We start from the raw sequence: 6,000 nt of genomic DNA, 5'->3' as shown, positions 1-6,000 counted from the left end.
TTCTCTTTTCTTTTTTTTTTCTTTTTTTTTTTCTGCATAGATTCACACCAATTTACATTTGGGCATGTGGCAGCAACCTCCTTGCTTCAAACTTTATCTTGGCACACCTTGGTATATTTCTAAGCTATAGGGTATGGCTATAATAGGTTAAATATCTCTGATTGAGATACAAAGTTAGGGGAATTATGAGGGTGATAGAAGAAAAAGGCTTGTAGTGTTTGGCTGCAAGAGAGCTGATGGAACACACAAATGGGTAGGGTGAAAAGAAAGCACATAAAATGGTTATACACGCAGAGCCTAGCATCACTTCAATGAGTTCATTCATGGGTGAGAGCACGCACCTGATATCTGAAAAGAGAATCATCCTTAGTATTCAACCAAAATGGAACAATGAGATCATTTAGAGTGAATTGAAGAAAATAAGTAGAGATGAGGAATAGAAACACTTTAAACCCTCTCAAGAAAGCAATTAGGCTCGAAATAGCGCACTAGGGTAGTCTCCACTATTTTCCTTCAAGAATCTGAGCATGGTACTTTAGCCACCAGAATTCTAAGAGCAAAAGCTTTGTGAAGTGTAAAATTTCTGATATGAAAATCTCAATGGCAGCTCCATAGCATTGGTTGTATGAAAGTGACAAGCGAACTAAAATTGTAAACACAAATGAACAAAAATTGAAAACCTCCCCCCCAGACCTGAATTGAACATTGTCCTCAATGTTAAAGCATAACAAGGATGAGTGAGAACATGTGAATAATAAGGGGACAGTTTAAGACAAAGTATTAGAGAAACTCCCTCTTGATGCGATTAGGTCGACCGCTACCAAGCACCTTATTCTTCAACACATGGGTTGCCTCCCAAGAAGCTCCTTAGTTAATGTCTTGGCAAGACATTATGCCATTAGCTAACTTGATTGTACGAAGGGAAGATGATCCACCACATGACCAGTTTGAATTCCAACTGACATTCCCTCATAGAATGGCTTTAAACGTTGTCCATTTACTTTGAAAGTCGAGCCATCTTTAGGATTTTGAATCTCCACAGCTCCATAGGGAGATACATTGACCACGGTGAATGGGCCAAGCCACCTAGACTTCAATTTTCCTGGAAAGAGACGCAAACGTGAGTTAAACAAAAGAACTGACATACCTTTGGTGAATTCTTTCCGCTGAATGTTCCTGTCATGGTAACTCTTGGTACGTTCTTTGTATAGCTTTGCATTCTCATAGGACTCATGTCAAATTTCTTCCAATTCATTGAGCTGAAACTTTCTAACATGGCCGGCCTTGTCCAGATCAAAATTCAACTTCTTGATGGCCCAAAAAGCATTGTGTTCAAGCTCCATTGGCAAGTGACAGGCTTTCCCAAACACAAGACGATAAGGGCTCATTCCGATGGGAGTCTTATATGCAGTCCTATAAGCCCATAATGCATCATTGAGCTTGGCAGCCCAATCTTTCCTTGTACTATTCACCACCTTCTCTAGGATCTGCTTAATTTCTCTGTTGCTTATTTCTACTTGACCAGAAGTTTGAGGATGATATGGTGTAGAGACTCGGTGGGTGATATTGTACTTCTTCATGAGTGCTTCAAATAGCTTGTTGCAGAAGTGGCTGCCTCCATCACTAATGACAGCCCTTGGAGTACCAAACCTTGGGAAAATATTGTCCCTCAAGAACTTCAGGACCACCTTATGATCATTGGTTTTGGTGGCTATGGCTTCCACCCATTTAGACACATAATCAACAGCAACAAGTATGTAGGTATAACCAAAGGAAGATGGGAATGGTCCCATGAAATCAATACCCCATACATCGAAGAGTTCCACAAAGAGTATGTTCTTCAATGGCGGTTCGTTCCTGCGGCTTATGTTTCCCATCCTTTGACACCTATCACACTTAACACAAAAATTAAATGCATCTTTGAATAGAGGAGGCCAAAAGAAACCTGATTGCAAAATTTTAAGTGCTGTTTTCTTGGCTCCAAAGTGGCCTCCACAAGCCAATTCGTGGCTATGCCTAAGGATGCTTTCTTGTTATTCTTCTGGAACACATCTTCTAATGAGTTGATCTGGGCAATGCTTGAATAAGAAAGGTTCATCCCAGACATAATGTTTCACCATGGAAAAGAACTTTTTTTTGTCCTGATAAGTTAGATCATTTCTAAGAACACCACAAGCAAGATAATTAACAAAATCAGCATACCATGGCTCTTTGACTTGGGCAACATATAGTTGTTCATCTGGAAAAGTCTCATTCAATGGTAGTACAGCTTCTCCTTGCTCTTCAACCACAATTCTGCTCAAATGGTCAGCCACCACATTTTCACATCCCTTCTTGTCTCGAATCTCCAAATCGAACTCTTGCAGCAAGAGAATCCATCTGATCAAGCTAGGTTTGGCATCCTTCTTAGTGAGCAAGTATCTAAGAGCTGCATGGTCAGAATAAACAATTACTTTAGAACCAACAAGGTAAGGACGAAATTTTTCTAAAGCAAAACCCACAGCAAGCAACTCCTTTTCTGTTGTGGAGTAATTGAGTTGGGCATCATTCAAGGTCCGACTTGCATAATGAATCACATGGGGAAGCTTGTTCTTCTTTTGACCTAAAACTGCACCAATAGCAAAGTCAGAGGCATCACACATTATTTCAAATGGTAAAGACCAATCTGAAGCTATGATAATAGGGGCTGAAGTTAGCTCTTTCTTCAAAGTCGTAAAGGCTTCCATGCAAATCTCGTCAAACTCAAAAACAGCATCCTTAGCAAGGAGATTACACAATGGTCTTGAAATGCTTGAAAAAAATTTTATGAACCTTCTATAGAATCTGGCATGGCCCAGAAAGCTTCTAACTCCTTTAACAGAGGAAGGGGGTGGTAGATTTGTGATGATATTTATCTTGGCTTTGTCCACTTGAATTCCCTTGTTTGAAACAACATGGCCTAGCACAATTCCTTGTCTTACCATGAAGTGACACTTCTCCCAATTCAAAATCAGATTTGTTTCCTGACATCTTGTAAGCACTAGAGACAAGTGGTGAAGACAATCATCAAAAGATGAACCAAAAACTGAAAAATCATCCATAAATACCTCCATGAATCGCTCCACCATATCAGAAAAGATTGCCATCATGCATCTTTGGAAAGTTGCTGGAGCATTGCACAAACCAAATGGCATCCTTCTATAAGCAAATGTACCAAATGGGCATGTGAACGTGGTTTTCCCCTGGTCTTCCGGAGCAATGGGAATTTGATTATAACCTGAAAATCCATCAAGAAAACAGTAGTAAGCATGGCCAGATAAACGGTCAAGCATTTGATCAATAAAAGGCAAGGGAAAATGATCTTTTCTCGTGGATGTGTTCAACTTCCTATAATCAATGCAAACTCTCCAACCGGTGATAGTGCGTGTTGGAACTAGCTCATTCTTCTCATTCTTTACAACGGTGATTCCGGACTTCTTTTGAACCACTTGCACAGGACTCACCCACTTAGAATCTGAAATTGGGTAGATGATTCCCACATCAAGTAGCTTCAAAACTTCAGCCCAAACCACCTCCTTCATATTGGGATTTAGCCTCCTTTGTGCATCACGAGATGGTTTGCTGTCTTCTTCCATTAAAATTCGGTGCATGCACATGCTTGGACTAATTCCTTTGATGTCTGCTATGGTCCATCCAAGGGCTGTTTTATGTTCTTTCAGAACTTCAATTAAACTGTCCTCTTCATGTGAAGTGAGACTTGCAGCAATTATAACAGGGAGGGTTTCATTAGCACCCAAATAAGCATATTTAAGATGATTGGGTAGAGGTTTAAGTTCTAGCTTTGGTGGGGTGATAATGGATGGCTCCAATTTTGTGGAGGATGATGCAAGAGGCTCAAGTGGTGGCCTAAAGGATGGTGGGTATGGTTGAAACACTTCTAAGGCAGCCATCACTTCTTGGAACTCTGATTCAAAGAGATCTTCCTCTTCTTGTGTTAGGACCCCTTCCAAAGCATCATTAGACTTTTTCTGCACAATTTTAGAAGAAACCTCATGATCCACAACATCAATTGAAAAACAAGTATCAAGAGTGATAGAAGGTTGAGACAGAGCATCAAACACTTTAAATTCAACAAGGCACATCCACGGGTGAGACGCCATTCTCCCTATCTTTTGGAACCGAGGCCGTGGCTCCGGTAGAGATTGGCCAGCCCACATACCGAACGTCCACTTACGAAGCCACGGCCAATGACGAGCAGTTAGCACTCAACCTCGACTTCATTGACGAACTCCGGGACCAATCGAGCATGCGCAATGTCGCGTACAAACAACGCATCGCCAAATACTACGACTCCCGAGTCAAGCCCCGTGCCTTCAAACTGGGGGACTGGGTCATGCGCAAGGTCTCCTTGGCTACCAAAAATCCCAACGAAGGTACCCGCGGCCCTACATGGGAAGGTCCTTACGAGATTATCAAAATCTGCCGACCCGGCACTTATCAGCTTCGCGACTCAACAGGCAAGACGCTGCCTCACCCATGGAACGCTGACCACCTCAAGTACTACTACAAGTAAACATATCTAGACCCTAAGGCAATACTTTTGTCTTGATTATTTACTTTAAGGTAGACGTAAGGTACCTAGACCCTAGACCACTTGTACCTTATGCCTTTCGGCATCTATTTCAATAAAATTCCCGACTCTGGCTCATTTTCATACTCACATTGTTATTTTTACCAACACATTTGTTATTTTCATGCATATCAAGCTAAGTCTCATCATAAATAAAAAACAGCCTTGCTCCAGGCAAGGACAGGTTCATACATAACCAAAATAAACCACCTTCCTCCATGCAAGGCAAAATGTCTCAACAAATTAACTAAAGTACAAAATAACGAAGGCAACGCCTTCAGGACTCGGTCGACGGTGCATCCTCAATAGCCGGCTCTGCCTCAGGTGTCGGGGTGCTAGCATCAGCAGGAGGGGTCTGGGCAGGAGGCTCGCCGCTGGTGTCAAAGTTAATATCCAGTGAGGGGTTGAACCTCACCAACCTGTCTTCCCAACGAAGCTGCTCATCAACCAGCCGATCCATGATATAACTCTTCAGCTCCTCTGAGGATCGGTAGGACTCGATCGCCTCGACTCGGACCGCAGCCACCTCCTCGGCCTTCGCCCTCTTCAGCTCCTCCACCTCCTTGGTCCGAGCCGCCACCTCCTTGGCCAGGGCCGCCTTTTACGCCAGCAAGGCGTTCTTCTCTCGGATGGCCTCCTCTGCCTCCGCCACTTTGGTCTTGGCCTGCTGATCTCGCCTCTTCAGCCTCTGGATCTCCTTGTCAGCCTTGGCCATGCTGACGTACATCTCGCCAAACGCCTGCCAAAGCAAAATCATGTTAGTCAGTTGATACAAAAATAATCCAACACAAATACATTCGGAAAGGGCCTAAACACTTACATAGGCAGAAGTGAGGATCGTCTTTTGGGCCCGGTCCACGAAGGATGAAGCTGGAGTCTTTGCCAGGGCCTCGGGGTCGCTCTTCACGCCTTCCAAGAAGACGTTCACCAAGGGCACCTCCTGTCGATGCATCGCCAGGTTGACCTCCTTCTTCTGTTGACGAAGCCTACCAAAGTCTACTTTCTCGACCCCTTCAGCGAACACATCCTCCATGCCGAAGGGTAGTTTCGGCGGGGCCTGCAGATCAAAAGGCGGAAGTCTCGGCCCCGAGCCCATCACATGCTGGTGCGCCTCCTCTATAGCTTTCCTCTTGCCCAGCACATCCGCAACCCGACCCTCATCATCATCCCTGGGTCGTTTTCCGGCACTCTTTTCAGCTTTCTTGGCCCGCGCCTCCCTCAGCCGCTTCTGCATCTCGGCCTCATCAATGTCCACGGCCACCTTCGTGCTTCCCCTTATGATGCCAGCCACTGCCAAAACAAACAAAGCAATTATATTAGTCCGAACTCACAAAGGTTCAGCACACAAATAAAAAGACAACCCAGGTACTTACTTCCTTGCAGCAATCCGG

The sequence above is a fragment of the Prunus dulcis genome, chromosome 1, assembly GCF_902201215.1.
Source record: "Prunus dulcis chromosome 1, ALMONDv2, whole genome shotgun sequence".
Taxonomy (NCBI): Eukaryota; Viridiplantae; Streptophyta; class Magnoliopsida; order Rosales; family Rosaceae; genus Prunus; species Prunus dulcis.
This window is presented reverse-complemented; position numbering follows the sequence as displayed.